We start from the raw sequence: 23,898 nt of genomic DNA, 5'->3' as shown, positions 1-23,898 counted from the left end.
TACCTGGCTGATGATAGCTGTGACATATTGTGTTAATTTGGTGTGGGCTAGTTGCCAAACGTTTGTTGTGTCAATGTTGCTTTCCTATTATCTGACTTGGCCAATGATAGCAATGCTAGTGCGTTAATTTGGTGCAGACTGCTGAAGATAAGAAGACAAACTCTAAAAATAGCAAGGCAACCCCATTGTTTCTTTCCAATAAATCTAGGCCAGGTAATATGGCAATAAATCATGATCAATATGTTTGGTTCCCCTCCTAATTTATGTTATGATGAAGTGGTCGAGACTGCCAAAATCACCATCTGAATCTGTTCAATTTCCTCTGTCTTGAATGCAACAAAAAATGTATGTTTGTGAACCAATTAATGGCTGAAGCAATGATGGAAATGGTGGACGAATCAGAGGTGCACATTCGTGCGCAACAACAACTGATCAATGTTTTCAGAGACAGTGTAGCAAAGCAGCAAGAACTTGCCCACATGCTTATGGGCGTCATCTGCGCTGAGTTGCAGATTGTGACGTCGTAGATTGTTAGGTTCTGTTCATTTATTTGCACTGGCATCAATATTTGATTGCCCAGTGGATGTAATTTCTTGTAATATATGCTGGATGTGCAACGTTTTTCTCTATATGTCGTACCTCTGCTTGATCGTTTTTGGTCCTATGCATAATTGCTCATCGTAATGGGTTCAAATTATCTAATTGGGCCTAAAGACATGTACAAACTTTAGTGGGCCCATTAAGTTAATGGGCCGTTACCAGGCCGAAAGTTAATGGTCGGCCCACTTACCTCCCGGGTCGTTAACAGGCCGACATCGACGCAGGCGACAGGTGGGCCCATTTGATTTCATGGGCCGTTAATAGGCCGTTACTAAGGTCGGGTTACATATGGCCCAACTAAACTATGGGCCTTTAGCAGGCCGAAAGAGACAGTGGGCTCGTACTGGACCATGAAGAGCATGGGCCGCTAAGAGGCCGAAAGTCGGGTCGTACAGTAAATGGCCAACTGTGTTGTGGGCCTTTAACAGGCCGAAAGAGAAACTGGGCTGGTATTGGACCATGAAGAGCATGGGCCGTTAAAAGGCCAAAACTCAGGTCCGACTACAAATCGCCCTACTCATTTATGGGCCGTCAACAGGCTGAAAGACACACCAGGCCGGGAATTGGCCCAACACTTAAATGGGTCGCTAAAAAGCCAAAACTAAGGTCCGACTACAAATGGTCCAACTCATTTATGGGTCGTCAACAGGCTCAAAGACACACCAGGCCGGAATTGGCCCAACACTTAAATGGGTCGCTAAAAGGCCGAAAGATGTACATCCTAAAAATTGGCACATCCCTTGAATGGGCCGTTAACAGGCCGAAATCACATCGGGTCGATATTGAGCCCAAATATATAGCGGGCTGTTAACGGGCTCGAACTGATGATGAACTGCAATGGTGTCAAATCTTTAATGGGCCATTGATGGGCCAAATTGGCACATCTCGTATGGGTCGTGGGCTTAAATGGACCTGACACAAGTAGTCCTTATATGGGCCGGCCTGCTAATTTTTACTGGGGCGGCATTTTTCACCGAAATGGGCCACTGTTGGGCCGTGCCACGTGTCGACCTATCATAGGCGCCTCCTGTCCAATGAGTCGATGACGTCTGTCCCAACGGTGAGCCAACACGTGTTTCCTCCGGCCAATGAGAAATTTACATGTGGAAAATCCCCATTGGTCCAGGCTATTAACGGGTTATCGGATCCGACACCGGACTCGATAGCTTAATGGCGACCCATTACGGTGGATGCCACGTGTCGGTCACCCTTGACGAAAGCACTTTCATGACGCGCCATTTATCGTCATGGAAGTGGACACTTCCATGATAATAATTTTGGTAATGTCATGGAACACTTCTACGACAGCACAGGTATGACTATCTTGATTTTGTCATAAAATTGTCATGGATGTACATGCATGACAGAAAATGTGACCTACTTGTTGGGGATCGTAGCAGAAATTTAAAATTTTCTACACATCACCAAGATCAATCTATGGAGTCATCTAGCAACGAGAGAGAGAGAGGAGTGCATCTACATACCCTTCTAGATCGCGAGCGGAAGCGTTCAAGAGAACGAGGTTGATGGAGTCGTACTCGTCGTGATCCAAATCACCGATGATCCTAGCGCCGAACAGACGGCACCTCCGCGTTTAACACACGTACGGAGCGGAGACGTCTTGAGGGAGTCCTGGATTAGGGGGTCTCCGGATAGCCGGACTATCTCCATTGGCCGGACTGTTAGACTATGAAGATACAAGATTGAAGACTCCGTCTCGTGTCCGGATGGGACTCTACTTGGCATGGAAGGCAAGCTAGGCAGTACGGATATGGATATCTCCTCCTTTGTAACCGACCTTGTGTAACCCTAACCCTCTCCGGTGTCTATATAAACCGAAGGGTTTTAGTCCATAGGACAACAACCATAACATACAATCATACCATAGGCTAGCTTCTAGGGTTTAGCCTCTCTGATCTCGTGGTAGATCTACTCTTGTACTACCCATATCATCAATATTAATCAAGCAGGACGTAGGGTTTTACCTCCATCAAGAGGGCTCGAACCTAGGTAAAACATCGAGTCCCCTGCCTCCTGTTACCATACGGCCAAGACGCACAGTTCAGGACCCCCTACCCGAGATCTGCCGGTTTTGACACCGACATTGGTGCTTTCATTGAGAGTTCCTCTGTCTCGTCGCCGTTAGGCTTGATGGCTCCTACTATCATCGATAGCTATGCGGTCGAGGGTGAGACTTTTCTCCCCGGACAGATCTTTGTATTCGGCGGCTTTGCACTGCGGGCTAATTCGCTTGGCCATCGGGAGCAGATTGACGCCCCTGGCCATCAGGTCAGATTTGGAAGTTTGAACTACACAGCCGACATCCGCGGAGACTTGATCTTCGACGGATTCGAGCCACAGCCGGGCGCGCCGCACTTCGCGATGGGTATGACCTAGCTCTGCTGCTGAACAGTACCCCAGAGGCCGCGCCCGCATCAGCTTCGACCCTAAGCTCGGAGCCAACTGCGCCAATCGAGGACGGGTGGTTAGACACCGCCTCAGGAGCTGCAGTCTCAATGGCGATCGAGCCAAACACCACCATAATCCTCTGCGCAGCCCGTAACTCCAAGGTGCCGGACTCTTTTTCTGACTCCGAACCATCCGCGCCCCTGCCAATCGAATCCAATTGGGCGCCGGTCATGGAATTCACTGCCGCAGATATCTTTCAGCACTCGCCCTTCGACGATATTCTGAATTCACTAAGGTCTCTCTCTTTGTCAGGAGAGCCCTGGCCGGATTATGGCCAACAGGATTGGGATGCGGACGACGAAGAAATTCGACGCCCACCCACCACCCATTTAATAGCCACTGTCGATGACTCAACCGACATGCTCGACTTCGACTCTGAAGACATCGACGGTATGGACGATGATGTGGGAGGCAAAGAGGAACCACCGCCCATAGGGCGCTGGACGTCCACTTCATCATATGACGTATACATGGTGGACACACCAAAAGAAGACGACGACGAGGAACGGAAGGACGCACCGGAGGCTTGTTCCCTCGAGAAGCAGTCAAAGCGGCGGCACAAGCGCCGCCCCAAATCCTGCCTCGGCAGAAATAACGATCATACAGACCCAGCGTTGGAGCAGGGCGAACCACTGCTGGACCACGGCAATACGGAGAATCAAACTGAACAAACCAATTCTATCAAAGATAATAGTCCGGACGACATAACGCAGGACAGGCACCCGGAGCAGCAGAATGCCCGTCAAAGGCTTGTTGCCACCGCGAGGAGTCTGAAAAAGCAGAAGCAAAGGCTCAAGGTTGCGCAGGACACACTCCAAATCAAATGGAGTAAAGTAATCAACACAGCAGCGAAGTACGGCGACAATCGCCCCACCAAGAGCTACCCAAAGCGGAAGTTGCTACCTGAATTCGATGTGGAGGCCTCAGACCCCCCACAACCAAAAATCAAAACAACCACCTGGTCGGATAGACGACCTCACGGCCAACATAGAGCGGCAAACAATGCCACTCACAAGACAATACGCGATCCACGCGAGTGCTCGCACCAAAAGGACGACGCAACCAGATCCATCTATGGACCACGCAAGCGCACCCCAGCATGCAATGTAACACAACAAGCATCCGAACAACGCGGTACACCCAGATACAGGGGTGCCGCACACCCCCTATGTTTCACCGATGAGGTGCTGGACCATGAATTTCCAGAGGGATTCAAACCCGTAAACATAGAGGCATACGATGGAACAACAGACCCTGGGGTCTGGATTGAGGACTATATCCTCCATATCCATATGGCTCGAGGAGATGATCTCCACGCCATCAAGTACTTACCCTTCAAGCTCAAAGGGCCAGCTCATCACTGGCTTAAAAGCCTCCCCGAAAACTGCATTGGAAGCTGGGAAGAGCTCGAAGACGCTTTTCGGGCAAATTTTCAAGGGACTTATGTCCAACCTCCGGACGCAGACGATTTGAGTCATATAACTCAACAGCCCGGAGAGTCAGCCCGAAAACTTTGGAACATGTTTCTTATTAAAAAGAACCAAATTGTCGACTGTCCGGACGCCGAAGCCTTGGCAGCTTTTAAGCATAGCGTCCGTGATGAATGGCTTGCCACACACCTCGGCCAAGAAAAGCCGAGAACAATGGCAGCATTAACAAGCCTCGTGACCTGCTTTTGTGCGGGTGAGGACAGCTGGCTAGCCAGATGCAGCACCAGCGACCCCAGTACATCTGAAGTTAGAGATGGAAACGGGAAATCACGGTGCAACAGCAATAATAAACGCTGGAATAAAGAAGACAGCACGAAGAGCACGGCAGTAAACGCCGGATTCAAAAGCTCTCGGCTAGGTCAGCGAAAGCCGCCCTCTAAAGGCGCCAGAGACGAACTGTCCAGCATAAACAAAATTCTGGACCAAATATGTCAGATCCATAGCACCCCTGGTAAACCCGCTAATCATACCCAGAGAGAATGTTGGGTCTTCAAGCAGTCCGGCAAGCTCAACGCCATACACAAGGGGGAGGATACACCAAGCGAAGACGAGGATGAGCCTCTCAAGCAAGACACTGGGGAACAAAAGAAATTTCCACCAGAAGTCAAAATAGTAAACGTGTTACGCATGATCAAAGGAAGAAACAAAACGGCACTCCCAGAAAAATATGCCCAAGGGCTTATCACCGCGGAGTCCTGCCACTGGTCGTCCCAACTGATCACTTTCGACCATCGTGATTACTTAGCAAGTATCCAGCATGCAGGATGGGCTTCCCTGGTATTAGACCCAATAATTGACGGATACCACTTCACACGAGTCCTGATGGACGGTGGCAGCAGTCTAAACCTGATATACCAGGACACAATCCGCGAAATGGGGATAGACCCAACAAAAATTTGCCATAGCAATACTACCTTTAAAGGAGTAACGCCAGGCCCAGGGGCTCATTGCACGGGCTCCCTGCTACTAAAGGTTATATTTGGCTTCCCCGATAACTTCCATAGCAAACATTTAACCTTCAACATCGCTCCGTTCCAAAGTGGCTATCAAGCACTACTCGGACGCGAAGCTTTCGCTCGCTTTAATGCAATACCGCACTATGCTTCCCTCACACTCAAGATGCCCGGCCCACGTGGCATCATTACAGTAAACGGAAGTATTAAGCGATCTTTGTGCGCCGAAGAGAGTGCGGATGCCTTGGCAGCCGCACACTGAAAATGGCCTCACCAACTAAAGCATTTAACAGGTCGTCAAGACCTCGGACACGGTTAGACGAGTCCGGCGCAGCTATATGTAATTCATACCGGATCAATGGTCACACCCCTATTACAAATACAAGGGGCTCAACACGCGCAGACAAGTGGCAATTTTCACTCATCTTGAATTATCCATGGTTTCTTTAAAAACTATCTTTTTGCACGACAACTTTTTCACCTAAGTTCCTCTCTTTTACAGATGATCATCATGCCACACCCGTCCAGGATACGACACAACGGAGACACAGGCGCAGACGTGCAGCAGGGACACGCTCCAAGGATTCTTTTTAGATTAAGACCCTGCGTAAACCTTTTTTGATGTCTCTTGTTGATACATATCCACCGAATTCTTAGCACAGTTGAGAATGATGCTGACGTCTTGGCATGTGGCCACGTCAGAATAATGCACGTACATGGACACAAGGGGCTTCTTACAAAGGGCACTATTTAGGCCGGGTTTATACCATAAAGACCGAATACCTTAGGGAGTGTTCGGCGTCGCGAGTTTGGCCTTATATGCATCAGCTCCGAATCATTGTCTTTGGTCAAATGTTGGGTTTGCCCGGCTCCTGTGTTTTGGTGCCTTACGTTCCGCTTTATCGGCTAAGGTAGCACCAGGAGAACTACTGTGATTGTGCCCTGGTTCATCCGGACGAGCACCTCAATAGAGAAAGCCGAAAACTGACTGTCATGATATAGCGTGAGACTGGTCAACCACTCGATGACCTATCGGAATGTTAGAATTCCTCCGCCTTAACGAAGTGCTGTTTTCTAGCCAGGCATGTATGCACCCCACGATCGGGAGAGTGCGGAGCCACCAGGGGCTATCTAGTAGCCCCACTGTCAAACTCCTATGGCTAAGTGAAAGTGTTAAAGCATTATAGTCCGGTTGCCTCGCTCGCTACGCTATCACCTCCTTAATAGGACCAAGACGTTGGGTTAAGTGTGAACATGTGTTTTTTGCGAGCACCTCTGCATTATATGCGTGGGGGTTGAAGCCGACGGCTGCAATCTTTCAGGTTATACACATGTATACATAAACGGCCATACAGGAGGCATCATACTACTTTCAGGCAAAAGTATAAACATAGCCTTATAAAAACTTCATAAAAGCATTGTGTTTACAATGAGAATACATATCACTCAAACATAATATTCTTCGAGCACTGGGCCTCTATCAAACGAGCACCCTCGAGAACCTCCTCGAAATAGTGCTCGGCATCCACTCGGCCTATGGCCGAACCCTGCGCCGCAATAGTGGTAGCGTCCATCTCCGCCCAGTATGCTTTAACACAGGCAAGGGCCATCCGCGAGCCTTCTATGCACGCTGACCTCTTCATCGCCTTAATGCGCGGTACCGCACCAAGGAACTGTTGCACTAAGCTGAAATAGCTGTTCAGCTTTGGCTTTTCCGGCCATAGCTGATCCACAACAGACCTCATGGCGAGTCCGGACAACCTATTCAGTTCGGCCCATTCGGCTAGCTGGTCAGTCAATGAAAGCGGACGCTCTGGAACGTGGAATTGCGACCAGAACAGCTTGTCCACTTGATCTGTCTGACCTTGGAAGTACTTGGCCGCATCGGCAGCGCTCGCCGCCAAATCCATATACGCATCTGCCGAACTCCACAGCCGATCTAGAGGGGCATACCGTGGATCTCCGAACTTCCTCCGTAACATGAAGGGTTTCCCAGCCGCAATATCCCCGGCTTCCCGCAGCTCCTCCTTCTTCGCTCTCATAGCAGAACGGGTGTCCTTGTCCGCCGTCGTGGCCTTCTCAAGGTCCGTTGCCTTCGCTCGGTTTTCTTTTTCAAGGACCCGGCAACGGTCGGCAGTGTCTTTTAATTCTACGGCCATCTTGGCCATCTTCTCTTGGCTCTCGCAATGTGCGGCCTTCTCGGCTTTCAACTCTTCGGCCGCCTTCAAAGCAGCGGCATTACTAATCCTCGCTTGTTCCTTGGCTCGGGCAAGTTCTGCCCACAAGGTTTCCACGGAGGCAGCTCCATCTGCAGTCACAACATATTAAAGATACTGGCATCATGCTGCTCTTACTATGTGGCATTCACCAGATAATAACACTTACCCTGTGCCTCGTCAAGCCTCCTGTTAACAAGCTCGATGTCGGTGTCTGCCGCATCCAGTTGCCGTTTTAATTTGGCAAACTCACTAGTCCGGCTAGCCACCGAAGCTTCCACCACCTACACAGAGGGGCAATCTGGTTATTGCCTGAGAATATGATCCTCTGTTCACCGCCGTTCTCGATGACAACCAGAGTCTCAGGGGCTACTATCTACACAGGGCACACCTAACATGTGCAGTACTATCACATATTATCTCACGTACCTCAAAGCCTATCAGTAGACTCATAAAGGCTTCATGTAATCCGCTTTCGGTGGACGAGATTCTCTCCGTCACCATACCCATTAGCATACGGTGTTCTTTTGAGATGGCCGCTCGCCCCACCAACTCCCTCGGAATGTCCGACCGCACACCAGACGGTGCCGGACTCTTTTGTCTGCTCTCTTCGGGAGCCGGACGCTGGGGACTTCGGGGGTCTATGGGATTATCTTCTGGCCTCACCGGATCCGGAGAGGCCCTCCATGATGACACTTCGGGGTCGCCCGCTTCTCGAGCAGAGGAGTCCGGGGGAGGCGTTTCGCTCTCCATCATCTCTGGAAGAAGATCCCCCGAAGACGAGCTCATCTGAGAGGGGCTAAGGCCCGAACTGCAACATATATGTGGTGGTTATTTTCTTAGAAAAAAGATAGCATACCTTTACTATTAAAGTATTTTGGATCACTTATGACTCGTTGGAGGGCTGATCCCCCCGCGGACTTTGTGCGGCAAAAGCACCCCCTGAGGCGGGACCCTCTATGGGAGACTTCTTCTCCCGTTTGGAGGCTTCGGCTTCCGGATCCTCGGAAGTAGTCCTTTTCCTCCATCGGTTGTCCTCCTTCATGGAGACGCTCATTCCCTCGGTTGGAACGGGCAGTGATGGGGCCCGCGTCCGCCCGTATTATCCCCCCCCCCCCGGTATCTTCCTTCGAGGGCTCCGGGCAAGGTGCAACCTCGAGCATCTTTTCCAATACCGGATCTTCCAAACCCTCAGGGAGGGGGGCCAAACACCGAATCATCTTCGCCTTTGTTAGCCAGTCCTGGTCAAAAAGCAAACTCTCAGAAATAACTTCGAGACGAATAAAAGACAGTGTGTTCGGCCAGAGGATTTCTTACTTGTTCGGCGGCGCGATTACTGCTCAGGCCCGCGTCCTCGGTAATATCCGGACACTCTACTTGAGGTCCGAAGAATGACTTGTACATCTCCTCGTGCGTCAGGCCGAGGAAACTTTAAATGACACGCGGTCCCTCTGGGTTGAACTCCCACAAGCGAAGGGGCCGGCGTCTGCAAGGCTCGACTTGACGAACCAGCGTAACTTGTATTACCACAGCCAAATTAAAATCTCCCTCGAAGAGATCTTGGATGTGGCTTTGCAGTATAGGCACGTCCTTGGCTGGACCCCAGCTCAGACCTCTGCTAATCCATGACATCAGTTGTGGTGGGGGCCCGAGCGGAAAGTGGGGGCAGCTGCCCACTTGGCACTTCTAGGAGCCGTGACGTAAAACCACTCCCGTTGCCATAATTCGGACACCTCTAGAAAGGAACCTTTTGGCCATGGAGCTCCTGCCATCTTGCCTATTGATGCACCTCCGCACGCTGCATGTTGCCCCTCGATCATCTTCGGCTTACTTCAAAGGTCTTGAGCCACAGGCCGAAGTGAGGGGTAACACGGAGGAAGGCCTGACACACAACAATAAATGTCGAGATGTGGAGAAGGGAGTCCAGAGCTAGATCGTGGAAATCTAGCCCGTAATAGAACATCAAACCCCTGACGAAAGGATCCAGAGTGAGGCCTAGACCTCGGAGGAAGTGGGAGACGAACACAACGTTCTCGTTGGGTTCGGGAGTAGGGACGATTTGCCCTTGAGCAGGCAGCCGATGCGAAACCTCGGCGGTCAGGTATCTGGCCTCCCTCAACTTATTAATGTCCTCTTCCGTAACAGAGGAGGGCATCCATTGGCCTTGAAGGTTGGATCCGGACATGACTGAAGATCCGGAGCACCTAACCTGGGCTTTGGGTGTTAGAACTTGAGGCGGGGGAAGGGTTCGATTAAGCACGGGAGGGAAAAAGTGAAACCCTTGTCCCTTTATAAAGAGGGTGAATTTCAAGCGTCCTCTCCATAGCCGTTTAGGACTTGCCTATAATCTAGGAGTCCTAGACACGGTTGGGTTACCCACGACCGCATTAATGAGAATCCCGTAATTGGGGGAACACGATCTCCGCTTCGACAAGACGTGTCAAGAAACCGCCTCGCGTTATGTGTGGAGAAACGGTTCGAATAATCACCAGGCCATGACATAACGTCGTGCTTCCAAAACAAGCCAGCAGATTAGATCTGCGAAAACATTATTCTCTCTATGGTGGAATGTGGAACTTATTTTGCAGGGTCAGACACAATCCTCGTATTCAAATTCTTCTGTGATGTATTCGGAGAAGGAACCCGCCTTGCAATGCCGAAGACAATACTGTGCGCCGGACTCATCGTCATTGAAGCCTGGTTTAGGGGCTACTGAGGGAGTCCTGGATTAGCGGGTCTCCGGATAGCCGGACTATCTCCATTGGCCAGACTGTTAGACTATGAAGATACAAGATTGAAGACTTCGTCTCGTGTCCGGATGGGACTCTACTTGGCGTGGAAGGCAAGCTAGGCAGTACGGATATGGATATCTCCTCCTTTGTAACCGACCTTGTGTAACCCTAACCCTCTCCGGTGTCTATATAAACCGAAGGGTTTTAGTCCGTAGGACAACAACCATAACATACAATCATACCATAGGCTAGCTTCTAGGGTTTAGCCTCTCTGATCTCGTGGTAGATCTACTCTTGTACTACCCATATCATCAATATTAATCAAGCAGGACGTAGGCTTTTACCTCCATCAACAGGGCCCGAACCTGGGTAAAACATCGTGTCCCCTACCTCCTGTTACCATCCGGCCTAGACGCACAGTTCGGGACCGCCTACCCGAGATCCGCCGGTTTTGACACCGACACGTCTCCTCCTTCATGATCCAGCAAGGGGGGAGGAGAAGTTGATGGAGATCCAGCAGCACGACGGTGTGGTGGTGGAAGCGGCGGGATTCCAGCAGGGCTTCGCCAAGCGTTACTGGAGAAGGAAGAGGTGTCACGGGAGGGAGAGGGAGGCGCCAGGGCTTAGGGTGAGGCTGCCCTCCCTCCCCTCCACTATATATAGGGGCTAGTGGGGCGCATGCCCCCTTGGAGATCCCATCTAGAGGGGAGGGGGCGGCCCCCGGGGCGGCGGCCCCTTGGGGGGCAACGGCCCCCTTAGGGTTTCCAACCAGGGGGGCGCATACCCCTCGGGGAGCAACGGCCCCCTAGGGTTTCCAATAACACATCATCCCGTGACACATCATCCCGTGAACAACTCCTTGATCACATTGAGCTCATTATGATGATGTCCTACAGAGTGGGCCCAGAGATACCTCTCCGTCATACGGAGTGACAAATCCCAGTCTCAATTCGTGCCAACCCAACAGATACTTTTGGGGATACCCGTAGTTTACCTTATAGCCACCCAGTTATGTTGTGACGTTTGGCACACCCAAAGTACCCTTACGGTATCCGGGAGTTGCACAATCTCATGGTCTAAGGAAAGGATACTCGACATTAGAAAAGCTTTAGCAGACGAACTACACGATCTTGTGCTATGCTTAGGATGAAGGAAATATGCCCTAGAGGCAATAATAAAGTTATTATTTATTTCCTTATATCATGATAAATGTTTATTATTCATGCTAGAATTGTATTAACCGGAAACATAATACATGTGTGAATACATAGACAAACAAAGTGTCACTAGTATGCCTCTACTTGACTAGCCCGTTAATCAAAGATGGTTGTGTTTCCTAACCATGAACAATGAGTTGTTATTTGATTAACGGGATCACATCATTAAGTGAATGATCTGATTGACATGACCCATTCCATTAGCTTAGCACCCGATCGTTTAGTATGTTGCTATTGCTTTCTTCATGACTTATACATGTTGCTATGACTATGAGGTTATGCAACTCCCGTTTGCCGGAGGAACACTTTGTGTGCTACCAAACGTCACAACGTAACTGGGTGATTATAAAGGAGCTCTACAGGTGTCTCCAAAGGTACATGTTGGGTTGGAGTATTTCGAGATTAGGATTTGTCACTCCGATTGTCGGAGAGGTATCTCTGGGCCCTCTCGGTAATGCACATCACTTAAGCCTTGCAAGCATTGCAACTAATGAGTTAGTTGCGGGATGATGTATTACAAAATGAGTAAAGAGACTTGCCGGTAACGAGATTGAACTAGGTATTGGAATACTGACGATCGAATCTCGGGCAAGTAACATACGATGACAAAGGGAACAATGTATGTTGTTATGCGGTCTGACCGATAAAAGATCTTCGTAGAATATGTAGGAACCAATATGAGCATCCAGGTTCCGCTATTGGTTATTGACCTGAGACGTGTCTCGGTCATGTCTACATTGTTCTCGAACCCGTAGGGTCCGCACGCTTAAGGTTACGATGATAGTTATATTATGAGTTTATGCATTTTGATGTACCGAAGGTTGTTTGGAGTCCCGGATGTGATCACGAACATGACGAGGAGTCTCGAAATGGTCGAGACATAAAGATTGATATATTGGAAGCCTATGTTTGGATATCGGAAGTGTTCCGGGTGAAATCGGGATTTTACCGGAGTACCGGGAGGTTACCGGAACCCCCCGGGAGCTATATGGGCCTTAATGGGCCATAGTGGAAGAAGAGGAGAGGCAGCCAGGGCTTGGGCCGCGCGCCCCTCCCCCCTAGTCCGAATAGGACAAGGAGAGAGGGGGCCGGCGCCCTCCTCCTTCTCTCTCTCTCTTTTCCACCTCATGAATCCTATTCCAACTAGGATTGGGGGAGAAGTCCTACTCCCGGAGGGAGTAGGACTCCTCCTGGCGTGCCTCTCCTGGCCGGCCGGCCTCCCCCCTTGAGCCTTTATATACAGAGGCAGGGGCACCCCCTAGAGACACAAGTTGATCCACGTGATCATATTCTTAGCCGTGTGCGGTGCCCCCTTCCACCATAGTCCTCGATAATATTGTAGCGGAGTTTAGGCGAAGCCCTGCTGCAGTAGTACATCAAGATCGTCACCACGCCGTCGTGCTGACAGAACTCTTCCCGACACTTTGCTGGATCGGAGTCCGGGGATCGTCATCGAGCTGAACGTGTGCTAGAACTCGGAGGTGTCGTAGTTTCGGTGCTTGATCGGTCGGGCCGTGGAGACGTACGACTACATCAACCAAACGCTTCCGTTGTCGATCTACAAGGTACATAGATCACACTCTCCCCTCGTTGCTATGCATCACATGATCTTGCGTGTGCGTAGGAAATTTTTTGAAATTACTACGAAACCCAACGGTGGCATCCGAGCCTAGGTTTTATATGTTGATGTTATATGCACGAGTAGAACACAAGTGAGTTGTGGGCGATATAAGTCATACTGCTTACCAGCATGTCATACTTTGGTTCGGCGGTATTGTTGGATGAAGCGGCCCGGACCGACATTACGTGTACGCTTACGCGAGACCGGTTCTCCCGACGTGCTTTGCACAGAGGTGGCTTGCGGGTGACAGTTTCTCCAACTTTAGTTGAATCGAGTGTGGCTACGCCCGGTCCTTGCGAAGGTTAAAACAGCACCAACTTGACAAACTATCGTTGTGGTTTTGATGCGTAGGTAAGATTAGTTCTTGCTTAAGCCCGTAGCAGCCATGTAAAACTTGCAACAACAAAGTAGAGGACGTCTAACTTGTTTTTGCAGGGCATGTTGTGATGTGATATGGTCAAGACATGATGCTGATTTTTATGGTATGAGATGATCATGTTTTGTAACCGAGTTATCGGCAACTGGCAGGAGCCATATGGTTGTCATTTTATTGTATGCAATGCAATCGCGATGTAATGCTTTACTTTATCATTAAACGGTAGCGATAGTCGTGGAAGCACAAGCTTGGCGAGACGACAACGATGCTATGATGGAGATCAAGGTGTCGCGCCGGTGACGATGGTGATCACAACGGTGCTTCGGAGATGGAGATCACAAGCACAAGATGATGATGGCCATATCATATCACTTATATTGATTGCATGTGATGTTTATCTTTTATGCATCTTATCTTGCTTTGATTGACGGTAGCATTATAAGATGATCTCTCACTAAATTATCAAGAAGTGTTCTCCCTGAGTATGCACCGTTGCGAAAGTTCTTCGTGCTGAGACACCACGTGATGATCGGGTGTGATAGGCTCTACGTTCAAATACAACGGGTGCAAAACAGTTGCACACGCGGAATACTCAGGTCATACTTGATGAGCCAAGCATATACAGATATGGCCTCGGAACACGGAGGCCGAAAGGTCGAGCATGAATCATATAGTAGATATGATCAACATAATGATGTTCACCAATGAAACTACTCCATCTCACGTGATGATCGGACATGGTTTAGTTGATTTGGATCACGTAATCACTTAGAGGATTAGAGGGATGTCTATCTAAGTGGGAGTTCTTTAAGTAAATTAACTGAACTTAAATTTATCATGAAACTTAGTACCTGATAAGTATCTTGCTTGTTTATGCTTATTTGTAGATAGATGGCTCGTGCTGTTGTTCCGTTGAATTTTAATGCGTTCCTTGAGAAAGCAAAGTTGAAAGATGATGGTAGCAATTACACGGACCGGGTCCGTAACTTGAGGATTATCCTCATTGCTGCACAGAAGAATTATGTCCTGGAAGCACCGCTGGGTGCCAGGCCTGCTGCAGGAGCAACGCCGGATGTTATGAACGTCTGGCAGAGCAAAGCTGATGACTACTCAATAGTTCATTGTGCCATGCTTTACGGCTTAGAATCGGGACTTCAACGACGTTTTGAACGTCATGGAGCATATGAGATGTTCCAAGAGTTGAAGCTAATATTTCAAGCAAATGCCCGGATTGAGAGATATGAAGTCTCCAATAAGTTCTATAGCTGCAAGATGGAGGAGAACAGTTCTGTCAGTGAGCATATACTCAAAATGTCTGGGAATAATAATCACTTGATTCAATTGGGAGTTAATCTTCCAGATGATTGCGTCATTGACAGAATTCTCCAATCACTGCCACCAAGCTACAAGAGCTTCGTGATGAACTATAATATGCAAGAGATGAATAAGACTATTCCCGAGCTCTTCGCAATGCTGAAAGCTGCGGAGGTAGAAATCAAGAAGGAGCATCAAGTGTTGATGGTCAACAATCCCACTAGTTTCAAGAAAAAGGGCAAAGGGAAGAAGAAGGGGAACTTCAAAAAGAACGGCAAGCAAGTTGCTACTCAAGAGAAGAAACCCAAACCTGGACCTAAGCCTGAAACTGAGTGCTTCTATTGAAAGCAGACTGGTCACTGGAAGCGGAACTGCCCCAAGTATTTGGCGGATAAGAAGGATGGCAAGGTGAACAAAGGTATATGTGATATACATGTTATTGATGTGTACCTTACTAGAGCTCGCAGTAGCACCTGGGTATTTGATACTGGTTCTGTTGCTAATATTTGCAACTCGAAACAGGGACTACGGATTAAGCGAACACTAGCAAAGGACGAGGTGACGATGCGCGTGGGAAACGGTTCCAAAGTCAATGTGATCGCAGTCGGCATGCTACCTCTACATCTACCTTCGGGATTAATATTAGACCTAAATAATTGTTATTTGGTGCCAGCATTAAGCATGAACATTATATCTGGATCTTGTTTGATGCGAGACGGTTATTCATTTAAATCAGAGAATAATGGTTGTTCTATTTATATGAGTAATATCTTTTATGGTCATGCACCCTTGAAGAGTGGTCTATTCTTGTTGAATCTCGATAGTAGTAACACACATATTCATAATGTTGAAGCCAAAAGATGCAGAGTTGATAATGATAGTGCAACATATTTGTGGCACTGCCGTTTAGGTCATATCGGTGTAAAGCGCATGAAGAAACTCCATACTGATGGACTTTTGGAACCACTTGATTATGAATCACTTGGTACTTGCGAACCGTGCCTCATGGGCAAGATGACAAAAACACTGTTCTCCGGTACTATGGAGAGAGCAACAGATTTGTTGGAAATCATACATACAGATGTATGTGGCCCGATGAATATTGAGGCTCGTGGCGGATATCGTTATTTTCTCACCTTCACAGATGACTTAAGCAGATATGGGTATATCTACTTAATGAAACATAAGTCTGAAACATTTGAAAAGTTCAAAGAATTTCAGAGTGAAGTTGAAAATCATCGTAACAAGAAAATAAAGTTTCTACGATCTGATCGTGGAGGAGAATATTTGAGTTACGAGTTTGGTGTACATTTGAAAAATTGTGGAATAGTTTCGCAACTCACGCCACCCAGAACACCACAACGTAATGGTGTGTCCGAACGTCGTAATCGTACTTTACTAGATATGGTGCGATCTATGATGTCTCTTACTGATTTACCGCTATCGTTTTGGGGATACGCTCTAGAGACGGCCGCATTCACGTTAAATAGGGCACCATCAAAATCCGTTGAGACGACGCCTTATGAACCATGGTTTGGCAAGAAACCAAAGTTGTCGTTTCTGAAAGTTTGGGGCTGCGATGCTTATGTGAAAAAGCTTCAACCTAATAAGCTCGAACCCAAATCGGAGAAATGTGTCTTCATAGGATATCCAAAGGAGACTATTGGATACACCTTCTATCAGAGATCCGAAGGCAAGACTTTTGTTGCTAAGTTCGGAAACTTTCTAGAGAAGGAGTTTCTCTTGAAAGAAGTGAGTGGGAGGAAAGTAGAACTTGACGAGGTAACTGTACCTGCTCCCTTATTGGAAAGTAGTACATCACAGAAAACTGTTTCTGTGACACCTACACCAGTTAGTGAGGAAGCTAATGATGATGATCATGAAACTTCAGAACAAGATACTACTGAACCTCGTAGATCAACCAGAGTAAGATCCGTGCCAGAGTGGTACGGTAATCCCGTTCTGGAAGTCATGCTACTAGATCATGATGAACCTACGAACTATGAAGAAGCGATGGTGAGCCCAGATTCCGCAAAGTGGCTTGAAGCCATGAAATCCGAGATGGGATCCATGTATGAGAACAAAGTATGGACTTTGGTTGACTTGCCCGATGATCGGCAAGCAATTGAGAATAAATGGATCTTCAAGAAGAAGACGGACGCTGACGGTAATATTACTGTCTACAAAGCTCGACTTGTCGCAAAAGGTTTTCGGCAAGTTCAAGGGATTGACTATGATGAGACCTTCTCACCCGTAGCGATGCTTAAGTCTGTCCGAATCATGTTAGCAATTGCCGCATTTTATGATTATGAAATTTGGCAGATGGATGTCAAAACTGCATTCCTGAATAGATTTCTGGAAGAAGAGTTGTATATGATGCAACTAGAAGGTTTTGTCGATCCAAAGGGAGCTAACAAAGTGTGCAAGCTCCAGCGATCCATTTATGGACTGGTGCAAGCCTCTCGGAGTTGGAATAAACGTTTTGATAGTGTGATCAAAGCATTTGGTTTTATACAGACTTTTGGAGAAGCCTGTATTTACAAGAAAGTGAGTGGGAGCTCTGTAGCATTTCTGATACTATATGTTGATGACATATTACTAATTGGAAATGATGTAGAATTTCTGAATAGCATAAAGGGATACTTGAATAAGAGTTTTTCAATGAAAGACCTCGGTGAAGCTGCTTACATATTAGGCATTAAGATCTATAGAGATAGATCAAGACGCTTAATTGGACTTTCACAAACCACATACCTTGACAAAGTTTTGAAGAAGTTCAAAATGGATCAAGCAAAGAAAGGGTTCTTGCCTGTGTTACAAGGTGTGAAGTTGAGTAAGACTCAATGCCCGACCACTGCAGAAGATAGAGAGAAGATGAAAGATGTTCCCTATGCTTCAGCCATAGGCTCTATCATGTATGCAATGCTGTGTACCAGACCTAATGTGTGCCTTGCTATAAGTCTAGCAGGGAGGTACCAAAGTAATCCAGGAGTGGATCACTAGACAGCGGTCAAGAACATCCTGAAATACCTGAAAAGGACTAAGGATATGTTTCTCATATATGGAGGTGACAAAGAGCTCATCGTAAAAGGTTACGTTGATGCAAGCTTTGACACTGATCCGGACGATTCTAAATCGCAAACCGGATACGTGTTTACATTAAACGGTGGAGCTGTCAGTTGGTGCAGTTCTAAACAAAGCGTTGTAGCGGGATCTACATGTGAAGCGGAGTACATAGCTGCTTCGGAAACAGCAAATGAAGGAGTCTGGATGAAGGAGTTCATATCCGATCTAGGTGTCATACCTAGTGCATCGGGTCCAATGAAAATCTTTTGTGACAATACTGGTGCAATTGCCTTGGCAAAGGAATCCAGATTTCACAAGAGAACCAAGCACATCAAGAGACGCTTCAATTCCATCCGGGATCTAGTCAGGTGGGAGACATAGAGATTTGCAAGATACATACGGATCTGAATGTTGCAGACCCGTTGACTAAGCCTCTTCCAGAAGCAAAACATGATCAGCACCAAGGCTCCATGGGTGTTAGAATCATTACTGTGTAATCTAGATTATTGACTCTAGTGCAAGTGGGAGACTGAAGGAAATATGCCCTAGAGGCAATAATAAAGTTATTATTTATTTCCTTATATCATGATAAATGTTTATTATTCATGCTAGAATTGTATTAACCGGAAACATAATACATGTGTGAATACATAGACAAACAAAGTGTCACTAGTATGCCTCTACTTGACTAGCCCGTTAATCAAAGATGGTTGTGTTTCCTAACCATGAACAATGAGTTGTTATTTGATTAACGGGATCACATCATTAAGTGAATGATCTGATTGACATGACCCATTCCATTAGCTTAGCACCCGATCGTTTAGTATGTTGCTATTGCTTTCTTCATGACTTATACATGTTCCTATGACTATGAGATTATGCAACTCCCGTTTGCCGGAGGAACACTTTGTGTGCTACCAAACATCACAACGTAACTGGGTGATTATAAAGGAGCTCTACAGGTGTCTCCAAAGGTACATATTGGGTTGGCGTATTTCGAGATTAGGATTTGTCACTCCGATTGTCGGAGAGGTATCTCTGGGCCCTCTCGGTAATGCACATCACTTAAGCCTTGCAAGCATTGCAACTAATGAGTTAGTTGCGGGATGATGTATTACAGAACGAGTAAAGAGACTTGCTGGTAACGAGATTGAACTAGGTATTGGAATACCGACGATCGAATCTCGGGCAAGTAACATACCGATGACAAAGGGAACAACGTATGTTGTTATGCGGTCTGACCGATAAAAGATCTTCGTAGAATATGTAGGAACCGATATGAGCATCCAGGTTCCGCTATTGGTTATTGACCTAAGACGTGTCTCGGTCATGTCTACATTGTTCTCGAATCCGTAGGGTTCGCACGCTTAAGGTTACGATGACAGTTATACTATGAGTTTATGCATTTTGATGTACCGAAGGTTGTTCGGAGTCCCGGATGTGATCACGGACATGACGAGGAGTCTCGAAATGGTAGAGACATAAAGATTGATATATTGGAAGCCTATGTTTGGATATCGGAAGTGTTCCGGGTGAAATCGGGATTTTACCGGAGTACCGAGAGGTTACCGGAACCCCCCGGGAGCTATATGGGCCTTAATGGACCATAGTGGAAGAAGAGGAGAGGCAGCCAGGGCTTGGGCCGCGCGCCCCTCCCCCCTAGTCCGAATAGGACAAGGAGAGAGGGGGCCGGCGCCCTCCTCCTTCTCTCTCTCGCTTTTCCACCTCATGAATCCTATTCCAACTAGGATTGGGGGAGAAGTCCTACTCCCGAAGGGAGTAGGACTCCTCCTGTCGCGCCTCTCCTGGCCGGCTGGCCTCCCCCCTTGAGCCTTTATATACAGAGGCAGGGGCACCCCCTAGAGACACAAGTTGATCCACGTGATCATATTCTTAGCCGTGTGCGGTGCCCCCTTCCACCATAGTCCTCGATAATATTGTAGCAGAGTTTAGGCGAAGCCCTGCTGCAGTAGTACATCAAGATCGTCACCACGTCATCGTGCTGATGGAACTCTTCCCCGACACTTTGCTGGATCGGAGTCCGGGGATCGTCATCGAGCTGAACGTGTGCTAGAACTCGGAGGTGCCGTAGTTTCGGTGCTTGACCGGTCGGGCCGTGGAGACGTACGACTACATCAACCAAACGCTTCCGTTGTCGATCTACAAGGTACGTAGATCACACTCTCCCCTCGTTGCTATGCATCACATGATCTTGCGTGTGCGTATGAAATTTTTTGAAATTACTACGAAACCCAACATAGGATTGGGTCTTGTCCATCACATCATTATCCTAATGATGTGATCCCGTTATCAATGACATCCTATGTCCATGGTTAGGAAACCGTAACCATCTATTGATCAACAAGCTAGTCAACTAGAGGCTCACTAGGGACATGTTGTGGTCTATGTATTCACACATGTATTATGATTTCCGGATAACACAATTATAGCATGAACAATAGACTATTATCATGAACAAGGAAATATAATAATAATCATTTTATTATTGCCTCTAGGGCATATTTCCAACACTACTGTGACAAACACGTATCATCACGGAAGTGTATTTTTTTTGTAGTGTACTAAGAAGAAGAAGGAGAAAGGAGAGATGGCAGCGTCCCTGGAGAAGAAGGGGGACAAGCCGGTGAATAAGAAGAAGAAGAAGGGGGACACGGCGGCGACCCATCTCGTCCCAGCGTGGGTGGTGGTGGCGGCGACGAGATCGTGGGGGAGAAGAGGGGTTCGATCGAGGGGTGGGGTGAGGTTCACGAAGAGATTGGTGGGGTGGGTGCTGCGGCGGTCCCTCAGTAGTAGCGTGGGATGTCTGACCGCGCTATAGCTATTCAACTAGTAGTAGCGCAGGTTCTGCAACCTACGTTACTACTATGCGTTATCCACAGGAGATATTTACCAATAGCGCGTTTTTTCATCATGCACTGCCAGTAATATTTACTAGTAGCGAGGGGCTAATATAGCACGCTACTAGTAGTTAGCAGTAGCGTGGGTCAATATAGTGCGCTACTAGTAAGCGTCTGTCTATAGGGTTTTTCCTAGTAGTGCCAGGTTGTTGTTTATGTAAACCTTGTTTCCCTGACACCCCCCCCCCTCCCCTCCACCCACCCACCCATGTTGCAAGGTCATTTTAAAAGTCACAGAGCTTTATATGGTGGGTAGCCTTTTGAAATGTGAAAATGTTTCTAGACTTTGTAAAGACACATTGAATAATCAAATATCTTTGTGTGATAAGTTTCCTTGAGTAGCGGAATGATATGTGTTTTATCGTTAATGGGTTGCCTATGTCCAGTGATCCTGGTGGAGTTTGGTGGAACCTTGGGAAGAAATTGAAACTCACCCATTTCAGGGGTGCACTTTAGTTGGATCTAGAATGCTAAGCTTCCTTTTAATATTTTCTCTAGCAGCTTTCACAAGATATTGTGTTGTAGAGAAGTCGTGAGGAAGATAAACTAGTTGGGCAATCCTACTTGATAAAACTAAATTTTCACAACATTTGATTTTCCCCTATCATATGGCCAGGATTATCTGAAGAACGATGTTGTATGTTTTGGCACTTCTCTTTGCACAAATAACATTTGAAGCTTTATTCTTGGTGTTCCTCGTATTTTCTAGTGGTGAAGAGTTTTACACGGTCGGTTGGAGGCTATATGTAAAACTAGGAATAAATTGACCTTTTAGAATAAGTTGATCAAGATCCCATTTGAAGTTTTGTTTGTTGCTTTGTCCTCTTTGCTTTCTTGGCCAGCTCTTTAAATATGTATGCTTTCAAGAAGGGTTCTACGTTGCTCCATGATGATGCTGTGAACTTGATGCATATATGGAGATAGGACCCTTGGCAACTCTGCATCAATTCAATGATGGTTGTTACATCCTTTTGTTAGTTGTTTCGTTTTGGATGATGTCATTGATGTCTACTATGCTTGTTACTCTATTGTTGCTAATTGGAATAAGTAGTAGGCTTTTCTGTTGTTATGTTTTCACCCCGTAGTATATTTATGTTGATTGCTGCATTGGTGTATCGAGCAGGGTGGACGGGTGATCTAGAAACCACCCTGAGATATTTTCGTTTCAATAGCCCATATATCATAGCAAAAATAAATAAAAACTCATCTTAGACCAAAACTAATATGAAAAGTATATTATTGGTTCACTCTGGCCCAAAATGTTGATAAGGCATAGGATCATGAGCACGCACATACATTGGGTTTGTGAACTGACTTTGTTCCTTTCTCATTTCCTTTCATGTAAAAGTAGATGTTTTCATTGAGAAACTAATAGAAATGGTGGTAGCCCGGTTAAAAAAAATAATGAATTCCAGTTTTTTCTCCTACTTCAATATTTTTTACGCTGATTACCTCATTTAGCAACCTATCATCCGGATTACCCCATTTAGCAAAGTTTTACTAGTCTTTACACCATTTAAAGTAATTTAGGTTGTAGATAGCTCCTCTAGTAATTATTTTTCTTGACAAAACGTGCATGGAGTTATGTCTAGCACGATCCAACACCAGGAAGCAAATACGGTGAAGAAGAATGAGGTGGAAGCAATGAACAAGGAGTTGCGCGACCTGAAGAAGAAACTCATCAAGGCGAAGAGGCGAGTATGTACAGTTGATGACCCTGAGAAAGAAAAACCATGTCTGACTAAGCCATTCGACCAGTTAGGACTTAGGGGAAAACATCAAGAGAAAAATTGGGACGAATCATACCACGTGTACCTCATGACCGGGACGGACCTGATAGATCGCTAGATGAGGTAAAAACTAGCAAACCTATTGCTAAATGGGTAATCTAGAAGAAAAACTGTTAAATGGAGTAACTCGCATTAAGAATGCCAAAATAGGAGGTAAAAACTGGAATTAACTCTTAATGAAAACATACTGTGTGCATCTACCTACAATTTTTTATATGATCTACGTACACGTTATATGATCTACCTAAAATAGGAGGGTTAGCCCCGGGTTAGTCTCTTTTTTTTTGGCAATTGAATCACATTTGCTGACGATGGCGCACTTGAACTTGTCGCTAAGAAGCGCCATAATTGTGGTATACTCCCTCCGTTTTTATTTACTCCGTATATTAGCTTTGGTCAAAGTCAACCTTTATAAACTTTGACAAAATTTATAAACAAAAATATTAACATGTACAATTATAAATCAATACCATTAGATTCATTATTGAACGTACTTTTACATTATATAGATTTGTTACCGTAAATATTTATATTCTTTCCTGTAAACTTGGTCGAATCTTATGAAGTACTTTGGTCGGAAACTCAAGGCCCTACGACTATACCTAGACCGTATGCACATATTCTCAAGCAAAATCGCCAACGTTTTTCAACCTCCTTTCAGAACGACAAGATATGTTGTTGACCACGGCACTCATGCACACCCGAGGGAAGAATTAGACGGAGGCGAGGAATGCGCGCGTGTCGCAAGTAGTCTAGGGTAAGGTGAAATTGGCTCAAATTCTCCGTTTGCCAATAAAATAGGAAATGATTGGACCATTGGATGAGCCATGCACAACGACATCGTCTCTGTTGCGTGAAGCTCTTGTGAAACAAATCTACAACCAGTCGCTTGGACGCTTTGGGGTTGGAACTTGGGAGTGGACAACCACCATCACTAATCAGAGAAAGCACACCGAATCCGATATTCATTAGCTTTTTCGCTCGCAATGCACTTTGCCGGTCGGTAGATCCGACATGCACAACGGCAACGAATGAAGGAGAAGATTTGCACTTCCCACACTGCTACTCCAGCCATGGCCAGATGGCCCTGAGATAAAGGAGAAATTCTCTAAAGAAGAGAGGTTCCAGCATGTGCC

Source organism: Triticum dicoccoides, chromosome 7A, assembly GCF_002162155.2.
Source record: "Triticum dicoccoides isolate Atlit2015 ecotype Zavitan chromosome 7A, WEW_v2.0, whole genome shotgun sequence".
Lineage (NCBI taxonomy): Eukaryota > Viridiplantae > Streptophyta > Magnoliopsida > Poales > Poaceae > Triticum > Triticum dicoccoides.
The sequence above is the reverse complement of the archived record's forward strand: the minus strand, read 5'-3'. Positions refer to the sequence as shown.